The sequence below is a fragment of the Manacus vitellinus genome, unplaced genomic scaffold, assembly GCF_001715985.3.
Source record: "Manacus vitellinus isolate BGI_N305 unplaced genomic scaffold, ASM171598v3 scaffold_8_pilon, whole genome shotgun sequence".
NCBI lineage: Eukaryota > Metazoa > Chordata > Aves > Passeriformes > Pipridae > Manacus > Manacus vitellinus.
Window position 1 is genome coordinate 19,684,793 of NW_021940864.1, and position 16,855 is coordinate 19,701,647.

At 39.9% G+C, this 16,855-nt stretch overlaps 1 protein-coding gene across 2 annotated transcripts in view; it reads right to left on the reverse strand.

The window, feature by feature from the left end:
- The window catches only part of RASGRP3 (RAS guanyl releasing protein 3), a 48,194-nt gene extending 31,697 nt beyond the window's left edge, over nucleotides 1-16,497 (reverse strand). The window contains exon 1 of one of the 2 annotated variants that reach the window (XM_008932777.2): nucleotides 16,387-16,497. The gene's annotated coding sequence lies outside the window, so the exon portion shown is untranslated. The remainder of the gene's footprint in view (nucleotides 1-16,386) is intronic. The other variant, XM_018085370.2, reaches the window with a different exon arrangement.
- Between the last annotated feature and the right edge of the window lie 358 nt (nucleotides 16,498-16,855).

Here is a 16,855-nt window from a genome sequence, read left to right on the forward strand (position 1 = left end):
AGGTCTCTGTCAGCTTGCAGCCCTGGAAACGCCACTGTGGTCCAGCCACCCAAGTGACACCAGGTTATGGCAGCTTTGCTGGCCCTGCTGTTGCCACCTCAGCCACCAGCTCACACCCACGGTGTGGGCAGGTATGCTCCTTCTTCAGCAAAAGGAAGGGCCAATGTATTCTGACACAACTTCCACCCCCTGGAAGGAGGAGAAGTTGCTGCCCATTCAGGATAGGTCTGCACTACTGAGCTGACCATGCCCAGACTGGCTGCCAGGTGCTGAGGCCAAACAGCAGAGGTCGGCCTGCAGCTACATCAGTGAAGTCTCTCAACCTCCCAGGCAGAGTTGGCATATGGAAGCTGCTCATCTGATCCACTTATGAGACCACTGACATGTCAGGGGTGCTCTAGCAGTACAGCACACTGCATCCTAGCACCTGGAAAAGTGTCCTGCACTGAATATTTATCTATAGACCCAGCTTCAGAGTCCTGTGGTGTTGAGGCTGCTCTAAGCATGCAGCAGTGTTTTGCATGGAAGACCTTCAAAATATACCATTCAGCCAAGGATGCAAGCCTTATGAGGACAAGCTGAGGGAGCTGGGGTTGTTTAGCCTGGAAAAAGGGAGGCTGAGGGGAAAGCTTATCACTCTCTACAACCATCTGAAAGGATGTTGTAGTGAGGTGGATGTCAGTCTCTTCTCCCAGGTAACAAGCAACAGAATGAGAGGAAATGGTCTCAAGTTTCACCAGGAGAGGAATTTAGATTGGATATTAGGAAAAACTTCTGCACGGAAAGGGTTTCCTTTGAAACAGTCTGCTCAGGGAAGTGGTTGAGTCACCATCCCTGGAGGTATTTAAAAAGCGTGTGGATGTGGCACTTGGGGACATGGTTTAGTGGTGAACTTGGCAGTGCTGGGTTGATAGTTGGATTTGATGATCTAAAAGTTGTCTGTTCCGATCTAAACAATTCTATGATTCTATGCTATTATTTTTCAATGTGTTCCTACATCCAGGTTCTTTCTGATCCCATCCAACAATGGATTTAGGCATGATGCTCTTTGCCTCGAAGCTGAGAGAAGGACCCCGGAGGACACAAACACAGCTCACCGAACAGTGAGTTTCTATACGCCAGTGCACACGCAGTGCTGCAGGCCAAGTCAGCCGACAGAAGACTAGAGCAGAGAGGTACAAGCATTAAATCCTGCCCCTTCCTCCTAGGCAGAAGAAAGCACTTTCCTCTGAACTTGGTGGTGCAGAACCACTTCTTGATAGAACGCTGTTTTTCCAGAAATCACACAGAGCTCCTACCTGCCACGAATTGGGGGAAATTAATCCTTTCACATATCAGTAAGCAGTCAGAGCACTCATCTAAGAAAAAGGGGGAGGTGGGTACACACCTGGGCTCTGGTCCTTGCTTTGAACCCGTTCTCTGCATTGTAGCAGAAGGCATTGTAACAGCTAGCTCTGGGGGTAGGCTGGGCAGCCTCAGCCCTTCCTGCAAGAGCTGGGCTATCATGCAAACCCTAAAGTTTTCTGAAGTGAACCAGAGATATACGGCTCTCTAATTTACTGGTCAGGCCACACGAGCCATGGTTACCCTAGGTTCAGTCTCTTTCTAAGACTGTTTATTTAAAGTGAAAAAAAAAGTAAGTAGAGTATTTGCTTGGTTTACTTACTTTGAGAGTTAGCCAGCAGCTGAGCAGGGATTTTCAAGATCACAGCTTTGCACTTTGGCAGCTAATTTTTTCTAGAATCCCACCTTGGGCATGTTTTTCCTTTTTGTCCATCCCAAAATCCTCCTCCGAGTGCTTAAATTACTGGCGTGATTTTCACAGAGCCAGCTATCTAGCTTCATTTCACTTAGTGTTTTTTTCAAGAAGAAAAAAATAAAATAGTTTTTAATCATCTCTTTAAAAAATAAAATGGAGAAAAGCTATTGCATTTTCTGTCTATCCCTTGAAAATTGCTGAGCATGAAATGTAGGAATGGAAAAGATTTGATCTGACTTTTCAGTTTTGTAAGTATTACCATCCTCCATAATAAAGCATAGAAGAGTATCACCTCTGTCTTCTCTTGACAACAGTGTAAAGACAGCCATGTAGTAATCAACAAGTAATTCTCAATGTAAAATTGCAGGCTTGCATTGGTTTTTTTTCAATTATGCGACAACTACTTAAGTAGCACATACCTAGGTCCTGACATTACAGTACTGTCCTCTAAACAGCCTATCTGACCCCTAAAAGTCAGAGTATTATTCTAATAATACTTCTAAAAGAAGAATAAAATATTTCCACTGGATGAAGAACTGGCTGACTGGGTCTGAGCCAAAACCTGCTATCACATCTCTTGACTGCAGACTCCAACAACCACAACCATTACATCATTTGTACGATTAAGCACCGCTGTTCTACTGGGACAATAAACAACTTGTCTGTATCGTGCCACAATAGTATCCAACCATACTTGCAGAGATGGATGAGTAAAATACAACTATAAATGTCATCCACATAAATCAAATAAATTATGTTCCATCAATGGTTCAGTGCAAGAAAAGCACAAAAATAAAAATAAAATAAAATCATAGCAGAGTTTTTTCTACATATAAAGAATTAAAAACATTCGGAATATGTGGCTATTATTAAAAAAATTGATTTCCAAAGGTGTAGTTGGAATAACCTAGAGAATCTCTGCCCCCAGCTGCTTCCCACTGTAACTCTGAAACATCTCATTGCCATCTGGCTGTTTCAGGAGGATTCGTTAAAGCTAGAAAAGAAAATCAGAACTCAATATGTCAGGGAATGATTGCATACTATAATGAAAAATAAATTTCCCTTATAATGGAATTAGAAATCCAGCTAGGTTTACTGATGTTAACAGAGGCTGTTAAGGACACAGGAGGCACAGAATCCTCCACAGTCACCCACTCTCATTTCTTTATCAGGCCACTTAAAATTACAGTCTCTACTGCAAGTAACCCTCCCAGTGCCAGGAAGGGGTTTCAGAGCAATAGTCAGGAATGGGTGAATGATACAACAGCAGAAATATGATCGATATAGGCCTTAACACTCCCTTGAAGTTAACAGCTTTGTCTAAGAGACCCCCTTTATTTAGGTAGTAGATACAACCATAATATCCCTGTGAACCAAGTGAGGGTATTAGGCATGTCATGCTTTATTTCATGAAATATTTCTATTATGGGATGCACATTCCTACTAAGGGGGAAAACAGAAACATCTGTAGTGATGTGCTCAGAAGTTAGAAGTTTGTTATGGACTAAACTACAAAACAGAGTCCCTTCCAAGTCCTGCCATCACCCTGACTGCCACATGCATACTTTAAGCAGATGGCTTTCCTTAGTACTCTTGTGCAGTGTAATTGCGTTTTTTGTTCAACATTTTGAAAGTTTTGAGATGGTGCTATTGTGCACTGTCCTGACAGATAACTTAAAACAAACGTGTAGGCTGTGAGCTCCTGTGACAGATGTGCTCAAGTGTAATACATTAGTTTTTAGAAGAAGCAGGATACCCTGCCAGCAAACTTGTGGTCTTGTGCAAAAGCACCAAATGGTATGAAAAGGGTATCAGCATGAAGCCAAGTTTTAAATGTTGTCTTCTGTCCTTCGTGAAACCAAAAGACATCGCTATTACTGCTGGAGACTACTAAGGGGACATCCACACCTACAAGCTACAGCAGTTTAACTAATATTAAAATGTCAAGCCAGTACAGATCGCTGTGTGGGCACTCTTACATGGATTTCAAGCAAGTTATATTGGTTACATATTCAAGCTAACCTAATAATTTGGTTTTAAATAGGCTTAAATTTGACATATAGAGTAATATTTATTTAGTAAAATGAAATTTAAACAACATTTTAGCAAGGCCAAAGTAAATGCACATGTAGCATTTTCCCCATTAATTAAAAGTAAGATATTTTCCTTCTACTTAGGGACAATAAATAGAGACACACGCAAACAGTCCAACTTTGACACAGAGGCACCTCTATGAGTCTCAGTTCATCCACAAACTTTCCAGAGGCTTGCACACATGAGACTCATATTCTTTACAAGATTAGGACATTCTTGGGGCTTTAAGTCAGACCTCCCCTCATCTCCCCCTCCTTGGAGCCTACACAACACTCCACTGAATGCTTACATTAAACAACTTCCACTTGGCTGCTGGAAGAGTGCTAAATGTGAGCAGCTGAACAGGGAAATCAAATCAGTAGCAGTATGCAGAAAAAGAAGCTGAGAAGAAATCAAGAGTCTCATGAGAAGATTTAAGGGTAATTTCCCTTGCTATAACTTTTTCTGTCATAAACTTATGTCCAGGGTAAGCTTTTCAGGACAGAGTTCACCTGCTACCTTGTAGATATAGTGGAGGCTCTTGCAGTAAGACCCTTTCTTATGATTAGTCTCCACACATATTAGTTAGTAATTACCATAATAAGAATCCCAGCTGGAACACGTAAGTGGTGCATCTCTGCCTACACAAGTGCAATCAAGACATGTGTTTGGGCCCAAGTCAACACAGGTCTTAAATTGCCTACTGCATGGTTCCTGAAGTTTATTCTCTCCCAGGAATCACGTATTTCCTGTAGCTGGTCAGTACCAGTTTATTTATTAACGTACAAACAATCTGTTTCTGGAAAACTCTGAGCAAGTGACATATATGATCAGATTTCTCCAGTGTCTGACACATGATGAAGCTGTGCTAGGTAGGAAAGGGCAGTGATACTGGGCTATAAGGCAGCCTAATGCCTCCACTTCTGTCCCAGTCCATGACCTCAACATCACATGCAGCTGGCTGCAGGATAGCACATCTGGCTTCCAATGATGTTTGTCATGTGGAGCAAGGACACAGAACAAGGGAGAGATTGTGGCACTGCTCCATGAAGTAAGGGAGGTGAGGGGGCAGGGGAGGAATAAAAATTACTCATGAGAGTATTGGGCTCATCTGATGTGACTTCCCAATATTCATTCACTTTCTCTACACACTTTCAGATAGTAGTTATACAATAAACCTCAACAAGTGTCTGCACCCTATTGCTTAGATTCACTCTTTTTCAGGATCAAAGGAGAACTTCAGAAGACACTAAACAGAGTGGGACGTCTGCAAAAAGCACAGGACAGGGGGATGGTTAAGCATACATTGCTGGTGGATGACTAAAGCCAGTCATCTTACTAACAACAGACACTGCACAGGGGAAATCAGTGACTCTATAGCTCTATAGGCTCCACAGGTAAAGTTTTACTTGTTCCATTTCATTTGCCAACCAAAAGCCAGTGTAATCACTGTAAAACTTAATTCCTTGACTATTAACATAAATATTTAATTACTGATTTTTGTACTGGGAAACAGTACAGGCTAAACTTCACTCCAGACACCTGCTGCAGGTTACACTGAGTCCCTTCAGCGAGACAATAAGCAGTGCAGGAGGTCAGGGTCAATAGTCAGCAGTTTCTCTCTGCTGCTCCTTCCTTCTCACTCTTGTCCTATGCTCCAGCCTGGGTCCTTTATGGGTCACAGTCCCTTCAGAGCTGTACCTGCTCTGGCATGAACTCACCAATGGCCACGGTCTCTTCAGGGAAGTACCTGCTCTGCCACAGAGCACCTCCCTGTCCTCTGACCTTGTTATTCCCTGTGTTCTTTCCTCTTCCTCTCCATTCCCTTGCTCTCTCTGTGTTCCCTCCCATCAGAATTTTCCGCCTTTTCTTCAGTATGTTTTTACAGAGGTGCCACCAACTCAGCTGATGGGCTCAGCCATGGCTGGGTCTCTTGCAAAGACAGCTGGAAGTGGCTGTGTCCGACACAGGGCAGCACCTGGCCTCCTCCTTCAGAGGTCATGTCTGCAGCCCCCCTGCTGCCAAAACCTTGCTATTTACATCCAGTATAGCCTCTAAGGGGTGAGTATTTGTGCCTTAACACAAAAGTATTCAAGTTACACATTTTCAAAATGTATTTTACTATGCTTAATTTTGAAGGACAGCTCCACTGAGCTAGATATTTACTTTCAGGTCATCATGGGTCATCCAATTAACATGGAAGGGTATTTTAAACTATTTCAGGCCCTAAACATCTATTGTTCTGTGGGAATAGATGTTAAATGAATAGGGCTGTGAGCAAGAAACCAAGTGATTATATAGACACACTCATATGTACCACCAAGCTGTTAGCTCAGAGCCATATAATATCTTGTATAAGTTCATTGATTAGCATGTGGGGTACAATACATGCTGACCTAACATAAAGAGAAGCTTACAGAAATCATGAGGAATGCCAATGGACAATCACATGACCAAATACTTTCAGTAATCATCAAGTCACTTGATTAAGGCTTGGGTTGCATAGATAGCATTTTGTTTAGCATTCTTTCTGTGAAACATAACCAGGATGATTTCAGAGATAACAGGAAAAAAAATTCCCCAGGTTTCCTCACTTATAACCCCCCCTAAAATAATGGATAGCTTGATAACTGGATTTGTAAAAACAACAAAGGTTTCATTCTCAATTACAATTCTAACATTTTTTGCAACTGATTATCTACCGTATTTTAGCTTTGTGCCATCCACTTCTACATTTTTTTCCTGTATTTACTTTGTTGGCATTTGCCTCTGTAACTCCAGTTAATAATGGCAGTAAAATCTGAACACACATCCTTGAGTTATTCCATGTACTATGCTGTTGATATTTTACTTCCACTTTCTATGGGTCGAGGTAGTACAATTGCCCAGAATGCATCAGGTTAAAAGGGAGAGCTAAGGAAGACTTTAGTTTGTTTTCAAAAGAAGGAAAACTGACAGCAATAATTCTCAGTAGATTTGTCACAAAAGTTGTTTTGCTATTCCCAGTAAAGCAAAAATAAAATTACAAATATACAACATTTGATTAATGTGCATGACACCAGCTCTTCTGAGAATCTTTGCCCTTCAGACATATTAGAGACCTCCAGCACCAAAGTGTAACCCATTGGGAGAGGACAGCAACAGCAGTTAGAGTTCACATGGTCTAACTCAATGTAAGACCTGTAAGCCTTCAGAGAAACTCTTGGCAAAACATAATTCATATTTATTCTATTCATAGACTTGTATATAGCATCTTGCAAGAGTAAGTTTGCTTTGTTAATCTAGTCAAGTCAGTGGAAAAAACCAGTTTATCAGCATGTATTCTTGACTGGTTACACTGTCACATGCCTTTAGTGAGGCTGGACCATCCCAAGAAAAAATGGGGGGTTTAGTTATTTTAAAAAACATATGGGGAAATAATAAACTCTTTACTTATGAAAGACAACCCCCCATATATTTATTACCTGTTATGTTATTTTGTGCTATTAATATCTGTTATGAAATATTTTAATATTTTATTATTATTTACATTAGTCAGCTATATTCCCTTAAAGACAAGCTAGAAAAATCACATTTACTTATTAATTAGATTCCTAAAAAATCCCAGGCCCTATTCACCTAGAGCTTCTGATAGGCTCATTTTGGAGATCTACCTTTTCCCACACAAAGTTCATTTTGTCTTATTTGTAACTAAGCCAAAATTTTTCTGTACTAGCATAGTCCCTGGTTACTGACTTCTTTGAAACTGTTGAATATTCCAAGAGTTATGACAATTTTAAGAGTCAGCACTGTTTTCAGTTTCACACCACTTTTCGATCAATTTTAAGACAAAGAAGAAATGTAAGAGCATGTAACCCAGATATCCAAATTCAGTAAGTTGGATATCAAGTTATCAGTCTGACAAACCCATAGCTTCCAAATTGATTTTTCCCTCAGAAGTAGCTTTTTCACTCATTCTGTAATTTCTAGTTATTCCCCACCAGCAGGCAGCCACACTGCAAACATCTGTGCCACCTTTTGTAATTATGCCACAGGAACGCAGGCACCCATGGAGCTTCTCAACCCCCTTAAGCTCTATGAGTTTGTGCTGGTCACCCAAACAGTAGAGATTATAGCTAAGTGTCTGAAAAAGCAATATGTTAAAATACACTCTTTCATTGGCCATCTCTGCAGCTATGTTGTATCAAGGTAAGACAAAATCATTATCTGCAGTCACAGAAACTGGTAGGGAGAATTCAATACCTCCTACTTACCTGCTATTTCCAGCATTGATGACCATATCTGATTTCTCACTCTGATTTCTGACTTTCCCCAAACTGAAGAACAACTGCAGTTACTTTACATCTACCAAAAGGAAGGCTATTACATTTTGAAGAGGGGAGGTTCAGTGCCTGTTTATTTTTTCTTCTTTGGCACTGTTAGCCCGTATATTACGTCACATCTCTCCCCGTGAATTCACAACCTATACCTATCCCATGTGAGGAGAGGCCTCTCTGTGTAGTGAAAGCAGTTTTTCAGCTGACTTTTCCTCCTGTGACTACAATCAAAACATAGGTTGGCTTCAGAAATATCTCGACCACACATTTACAGCCTGGGAAGTACTTATCAGTGCAGTAAATTGAAGGCAGCAACTGGCAAAACAATAAAGGCAGGAAGAGGTTTTCAGAGACTTAAGTAATGGGAAGCTGGATGTCTGAGATGGAGCAAGACAGAGTTAAAAGGACAGAGGGGCAGGACAGAGCGTTGGCTCCTTTTTCCCATTTGGCTGTTATGGTGCATTTCTAATCAGATAAGTCTTTGTTTCCCCTTTGATGAACATAGAAAATATTTCACATGTAACTGCTATTTCCCTGCAGACCTGTTATGAGGTCCCAGACAAGGAGGGAGGCTGGACCAGTTGCTAATGGCCAGTAACCCTTCTCAATCCCTAGTGGCAGCTGCCCATTCATTTGACAGCAGTCACTCTTTGAAGAGAGATTGCAAATTGAAATAATGCACTAGAAAACATTGTCAGACATGCATGACAGTAGACAGACTAGCTGTGTGATCCTAGGAGCTCATGCTAATTGCTGTCTTCTGCACACTCACATGAATCAGGGATGCCTGGCTTGTGTGATGCTATGGTTTTGCAGCTGCAGAAGTCACCAACAACTCACGGGCAATCTTGTGGGCCAAAAGGCTGGTGAACTGAAAACACAGCCTGGAGATCAGGAGAGAGCCAGTACCTTTCTTTATAAAATTCTGTCAGCAGATGCTGGACATCAAAATACATAAGCAGTTTCTTACCTGTAGTTATTTTTTATGAGTTTCCCTTGGGAAGATGGGTGAAACAATGGCAGTGTCAGATTTCTTAATGATGCAAAGAGAGTAGTTTAAACACTCTCTTTAAACACAGTGATACAGTGTTTCTTAGGCCAGTTCAGAGCTTTTTGAAATGCTAAGCCTCCAACAGAGAAGGACAGGAAAGAGATTATTTGTTGGTTTTAATGTGTTTGACTGGATTTTGTACTTTTTTTCAGAGGTAACAAAGCAACCACCAATGAGCTGACTAAACCTTCTTTGCTTACTAAGCAATCTACTAAGAAACACACACAGGTTAGTACAACCATAAGAAGACACAGCAAACCTCTAAAACTGTTTATGGTACAAAAAGTCTACAGAGTACAGGATATGAGAACAGTGTCACCACAATTCCTATATTCCTATATCCAAGCTTTTGGAACAGACTGGCTTTTATTAATAACCACATACCTTCCTAACAATAAGACAGTTTGCAGCCAACAAGTTAAATGCCTTCTTTAAAAGGAGAGGAACATAAGAAGGTGCTATATGTAAAAATATACAGAACAGCATGACAACTTGAAAAAGGGGAAGGAGCAGTGCAAAAAAAATTTTCAAAGAAAAAAAGAGGAAAAGCATCTTACAGTTCCTGCTTTAATAAGTAATACATCAAACAAGTAACTTTGATCTTTATTTTGCTAATATTATTTTGGTAGTTATATATTTATTGTATGAAAGAATATTTAACACAGGCTTGCAGCTACACAAATATTCCACTTCCACAACCACAGAACACACTGCTACAACAGGACTTCAGAAAAACAAACCTTACCAAAACCCATAGGTTAAGTTTGCAGTGCTCATGTCTTAGGATACAACACTAATTCTCTAAAGCTCACGTATGCCAAAGATTCAGCATTATTTGAAAAGCAACAAGAGCAGCTGCTGTGGCTGCAACAGCTGAGAGTCACATACTCCACCAAGTGTACTTCTGGCTGTGTAGATAAAACCCTTTCAGTCAATGGGTAGTATAATGTCTTTGCAGTGGTCAGTTCAGGCCACCCCAAGCAACTTGAAAGACACTTACTAAATTCACCCAAACCTGTTTGTTTTGTATCTATAGAGGAAACTCATAACTATTTACTCCTTAGCATGTATTTATCAAATTTAAGGAGCTCATCAGAATTTCTTGAAGGATCTGCTAAACTCCAATAATTGTTAAAAAATAAACAATGTGGCTATGTAGTAAAGCTAGTATGAAGTGAAAAATGTGGTCAAATAAGAAGAGGTAATTAAAGGGTGGAAGGCTTTGGGAAGATCTTGATTTAAAAGCTGACATAGAAGCTTAGGAACTTGTTTTCCCTGCCCCAGTATTTAGCATTGAAAGACTTACTACAGTCAAGTTTTCAAAGCAGCTCCATCCTTTTCGAGCTTACTTACAGGAGCAAATAATATTTCTATAAGCACTAATATACCAGATAACCATGCCTAGGTCAAAGTTTACCCCAATTTCTTATTCAATACAGTTAAAGCAGTGCAAGAATTCCAAAAAGAACAAGTTTTGAAACACAGACAGGAAGTAAATTGTGAAAGAGCTTTTCCTTAAGATACATTAATCTGAAAACCACCTCTCTTATTTTAGTTCTGCAATCCTGGCTCCCTTTTAGTTCTAGGACCTGACTCCATTGGTATGATTCTCAGTCTGACCTTTCACTTCTCACCTTGTCACCTTAGAAGGTGACTGCCTAGAGCTTGTAACCTCTTCCTGCATTTTCAATGTTAAAGTCCAAGTCAGCAACATCAAGAAGCTCCCTGTTTAGGTCAGTCCTAAATTCTTTTGTGATCTGTACACACGAAACTCCTCTCTCTGTGTTAAGCATCCTTTAGTCACATCCAGCATGTCAAGCCTGTACTAGATAGGTGCAGCTGTGATGCCCAAGCTCTTTTCCCAAGACCTCTGAACACTCCTTAAAGCTATGAGAGATACAGAATCAACTCTTCCAATTAATGGAAGGATTTCAAATCTTCCATTATCTTGGTTGAAACTACAGAACAGAATTACCATCCTCAGAACACCAACGTTACACGAAATAGTGAAGTTTCTTTGATCTGCATGGAGAAAGCAAGCAAAAGCATGACTATAATTTAAGGGGACGAGCACTCACTCAAGAAGAGGGGGGGGGGAAAGTGAATTCTAGTTCCTGCCACAGTGCCTACTTAAGATAAAAATACATGGACAGTCATAAGGGAAGGGCCTGGAAACCAAGAGTTTTAGGAAGGGTGGCAGCTGTTCCAGGAAGTATGTGTTCATGAATTTGGTAAAGCAGAACATGAGTAAGCAAGCTAAAGTAGGCAAGACATCTTTGGCAGAGGAGATTATTTTTAGTATTTTAAGGAAACTATTTTATGAACAGTGTGATAAGGCTGGAATGTAATGGCTATTCTGATTTGGATGACAAGAATCACTATATATCCAGACAGTAAGTTGACTCCAGCCCTAATTCAGCAAGGATTTTCTGATGTAATTTTCTCCACTGGTAATCAATAGTGTATTTGCATAAATTGAGTTTTTTACTTCCCACTAGCAACACCAGAAATTTCCGAACCAGCTCTGGGTTCAAATACTGGGTCACTGCAGAACAAACAGAACTTACCAACTCATGCTACAATAACCAGCACCAAGATTGAGTGAGCCTAAGTGAAATACAGGTTATGAATGGAAGTCTACCTGTAATAATGCTATGTCAGATTAAGGAAATTCAATTTAGTGAGACCAGAGTTTAAGCTGGAGAAATGTTACATCTTTTTAAAGAACATGAACAAGAATATAGCATCACAACAAAGAATATATGCATGGTCATGTGTCAAAGGCAGCTTTATCAACACATTTAGCAAGCATGCAGATACACCCTATATAAGTCATCTTCAATCTATTTGACGATATTGTGTATGACTTGCTTAAATTCTAGCCTCTAAGACTGATTTCTACATAGAAAACCATCAACCTGTTTCAGGCATGGGGAGAAAAATACGCTTCAAAAATGATGGAAAATCCTTGTTCATCTCGGATATCCTGCTCCTGCACACACTTGCTGCACTCTGGTCTCTCTCACACAAGCCCACTGCTGCTTTGATTGCAGTAGGCTTCCATAGAAGGGGGTGAAAAGAGAGGCAGTTTTAACAGCAGTGGAAGGAGTTGTATACGGAAATATGTTGGTATATATAACACTTTATATATGTATGTCTATATATATATAAGCTACTGTATATTAAGCTTGGTATGACTTTTGTCATAGTCCAAAGCAGACATACTGCTGAATCACTAATATTAAATTTGTGTTAATTTAAGATGATACAGTTATTTTCTGTTTGTGGGAACTAAATATATAGAGTATCTGAACAAGAATAGCACAGGTTTCAATAATTTTCCATATATGATTATGCCTGGCAGGTTCTTGAGGTGCTGAAGCCTTCTCCCCTAGCCTGAGAAACTCCAAATCATTAGTAAAGGACATATGCATAAATCACAGGTGGGGGAGTACTCTGTAGAGAGAGTCAAACCACTTCACCTATTTGAATGTGGCCAAGGGGAGAAGTTATTCAGAGAAGTGAGATAGCAGATGGCCACCAAAACAACCAGAGTAGTTCTCAGGGGTAACTGTGTTTTCTGCTGAGCTGTAAACATCGCTCCTGTGGGTATTTCCACACTCCTACACTTTGATCCTGACCTCGTACACACTCAGAGGTTAGCTGAACTTTCTGATGGGGCCTCTCATGAATTCAGCTCAGTGAATAGCTATGTGTTTGCAGGATTAGTCTTTGTATTTGAACCAGCCTCACAAAATCTGTATTGTTGATATTGCCAGTCTTGTAGCTGATATTTGTTTACCTTCATCACAAGAGAAAAGTTATCCCTTGTCGCAATATCTCCAATCTCGTGGTCAGGTGGTTTTTAGGTATGTTATACTTATAAGCAAACATATTAATGAAAAAGTACTACTGCACTGGCTATTCACATTGAATAAAAAAAACACAGACAAAATCAATGAAGAGTAAAACCCAGAAGACCTGAGAATTTATTTCAGACTTTTTATTCAAACACTCAGGTATAAAACATTGCTATTCCTGACTTATAACAATTGGTCAACATGAAAACACTTTTGTCAAATTGAGCAGTGAAAAGTGAATATACCATAAATGTGTTAACAGAAAACATTCAGTGCAACTTGTTTAGAGTACCTGTACAAATGTACTGTAGCCAGGCCTGGACAGCTTAGGAAAAAAAGAAAACCACAGAAGTACCCTTACAGTATTTTAAAAGTAGTTTCCTCTCTTTATTCAGGAACATCCTGGGAGTGGCTCCTCTGTATAATGGCATTTTCAACCAGAGCTAGCAAAACCGCAGCTACTTTTCAGCTAGATGTTTTGATATAGAGCAGAAATATACCCATTCAGAGAACTGTAAGGCTGCCCTGATCCTTTCCTCAGAGTAAAGGAAAAAGATTTAACAGGAACCTTACAATGCTGTCAGTGGTATGGATATATATTGAGCTTCTGCAGAGGGACAGCAATGCTCACACTGTTACTCAATCCCCTCTACCATGTAATAAAAAAAATTCCAGGATGAACACTTTCTGTTACATACTGGGCTTTCTAGAGACTCATCATTGGGAAAGCCAAGGGCAGAGCACTTCCCTGAATAAAGCACGCTAAAATTTAATAATTGTGCTTCATGCCTATGCAGACCTGCCCCAACTTACATGAACGTAAGGGGGCTGTATATTCAAAAAGCTGAGCATGTGTTTTTATGAGATAAGGATATTGTAAAATAGTATAAAAGAGTGTTGGTACAGAGGCTGTGTCTTCTGATCAAATGCAAAATCAGTGTGTGCCCCAGTAGTGTTCCATGACTGGTACTGCAGTAATAGATGTTGCAGTTGGAATTAATGAGAAAATCCAAAAAGTGAGGAGAGCCTGAAGACTGTAATGCACTAATTTCTCAAAGTATACTGTGTGTTTAACAGAGTATTCCTACCAAAACGGGTTGGTGATAAGGATTGAAACAATTGCACCCTTGAAAATCTTATAATGTTGATCAAGTTTTCTTTATTTTATGGACAGAGGATTTAAAAGTCTAGTTGTGAGCCTTGAATTTCATTCAAAATTAGGTACAGTAATGACAGCTGGAAGCCATAAATAAAGCAGAGTTGTTTATCTTACACTTTGCAGATCCAAGTGATGAGTTTTTCTCCTTGATTGTAAGCAACCTTAATAATCAACAGTATACAGGCACAAAACTAAGCTTTCCCACCACATTTCTTTGAGACAATTCAGTTACCACTGCAACAATGTGTTTTCAGACATTATTACCTGAAGACAAGCTCAGCACTGCAGTTATCTAATGTTTACTGTGTAATCACCACTTTGCCCCTTATATACCACACTTGATTCCCACAGCTGCCTGAGAACAAAATCAGCTGCACAAGAGGTACATATGAGCTAGCTCATAATCCAGGTGATGCAGAACCATATGGCTTTACATCAACCTTTTGCACCAACACTGGCACAGCAGTTATGCCAGAGACAGGGAAGAAGAAGTTACAGCAGGAATAGGTTGAGCTCACATCTCTTTTCTGGTGGATTTGTGGTTTATCTCAGTTTCAAAGCACGTTCCTTCAACAGTTCTTTTCATCTGACTGGACTGTTTGTTTAACTGAGAACACTCATTGCAAATACAAAGTACAATATCTGGAAACAAGCACACTGTGGCATATTATTCAAAATGCCGAATGCCTACTATTCTGAAAAAAACCAAACTTACTCTGGGATCAGAATAAAAAGCAACGGTGGACCGTTATTCTCTCTGCCCCACAAGGAATGGAGATGCTGAGAGGCCGGAGGGGCCCCACTGCAGCCGAGGTTCCCAGGGGACTAGGAGCTCCTGAGCACAAAGCCAAGCACCTAAGGAGCCAGTGGCCTGTTCCATTCATGATGTTGCATGGTATCTGTGTGGGAGGGCTGCAGTGTAACCATAACTGATAGTAATTCAGTTCTTGGTTCGAAGGTAGTCTACCCTTGGAGACACAAACAGGCAGGAAGCCAGGTAGACTTCTGATTTTGTGATAATTGAAACTGTTAACATTTTCCTATAAGATTTCTAATTAACTGACAAAGCCGTAAACTACAGTTTAAAAGAAAAATTGAAGTTTTCAGAGAGAAATAAAGTTTCCCTTTCTTATGTGAGAAGTCTTTGAATAAAGTTTATTCTCCCCACCTTTAAAGGAGGGACCGCATGCAACCTGTCAGTGTTTATGCTTGGACTTTCCTCAACAGGACCCCGCTGCTCTCTACCTCTGTCCTGCTTTAACCTTCCCCAAAGCACCTGGCATCCCTCAGTCTCATCACATATCAAGATCCATCACTCCTTCATTTGTTTGCATTCTTCATAAGTCTTCATCCAAAAACCCCTAATTCATCTCTATGTAAATAATTGATCAAAAGTTCCTTTTGATGTATCCCATACTCCAATTTTAAAAGAAAACTTCAGACTGTAACAGTCAAAAATTATCAGACAGGGAAATCAATCATTCATGAAACAAAACTACAGAAAATGCAAGTGTCCAAAAATAAATTCAATTAAGAACTTTGAGATATGTAGGAGACTCCATCCCTGTTTTTAGGGAGGATTTTTTTCAATCTTCACAATCTAATTACGCATTACCATCCAGAATGACTCAATAATATCTTAATAAGTGCATCTTCACTGTCTTCCTGTATTTCTCCACTTCTACGTTTTTCTTTCAAAAAAAATCTCTGCATTCAACCTCAAAAAGTAACCAGTCACAACCAACTTTTTTCAGATTGATCACACTATTTTGAGGAAGTACCTCTGTCAATTCCTTACATGCATTCTTTTAAGCCAAACACTGAAATTGCTTTATACTCGTTGTATCACTACCTACCAAGAAAGGAAAATACAGTCATCATAAACAGCCTACTCACTCCGTCATCTGAGTAAACAAGCACCATTTTCCCTACCTGGCTAGTATAAGGACAAAACACTGTACCTGCCTGGTTCCTGCAAGAGCAAAAACAATGCTGTTGTTAATCACAGATCAGAAAAATATAGGCATTCTGATCACGTATGACTGCTCATCAACGAAGTTTCAGAAATATGCCTCAACCTTAAGTGTTTTTACGAAAGGTCTAGGATGAAAATAGGAAAGCAGTGGCAGTTTAGGAAAAAAAAATCAAAAACAGGGAAAATCACTTACTGTGCCTGGTTCTGCAGAGGTATTCAACGCAAACATCACCCTTCCTTGTCCAGCTGCCAAGTGCTAAAGCATGAAATGAGCAGCTGTTTCCTTCAAGCTGGGGCTGTGTGTCTTAACTAGTCACATGCCCCTCCTGATAAATCTCACTGCCGTGCCAGGAGGTTAGAATCTGAAGATCATTATTCCCCCTATTAGAAAATCCTTTTCATAATAGCAGCCTTTGCTAAAGCATTTGACTGGAACATGGTACTATGTGCTCCAAAACTTCTGGGTGTTTGTTAGTGTTTTTTTGGTTTGGGGGGTTTTTTGGGTTTTTTTTTAGCTGACTAACACCAAATGCAGATAAGCTTTAAATGACAGTAGGGGCAGCACAAATGGAAAGTTAAACACATTCCTATTGATTACTTCAGGTTTGTTTCTGACTTCACATTTTGCTGTGTTTAAATATAGGAGTTTAAACCTAAAAATC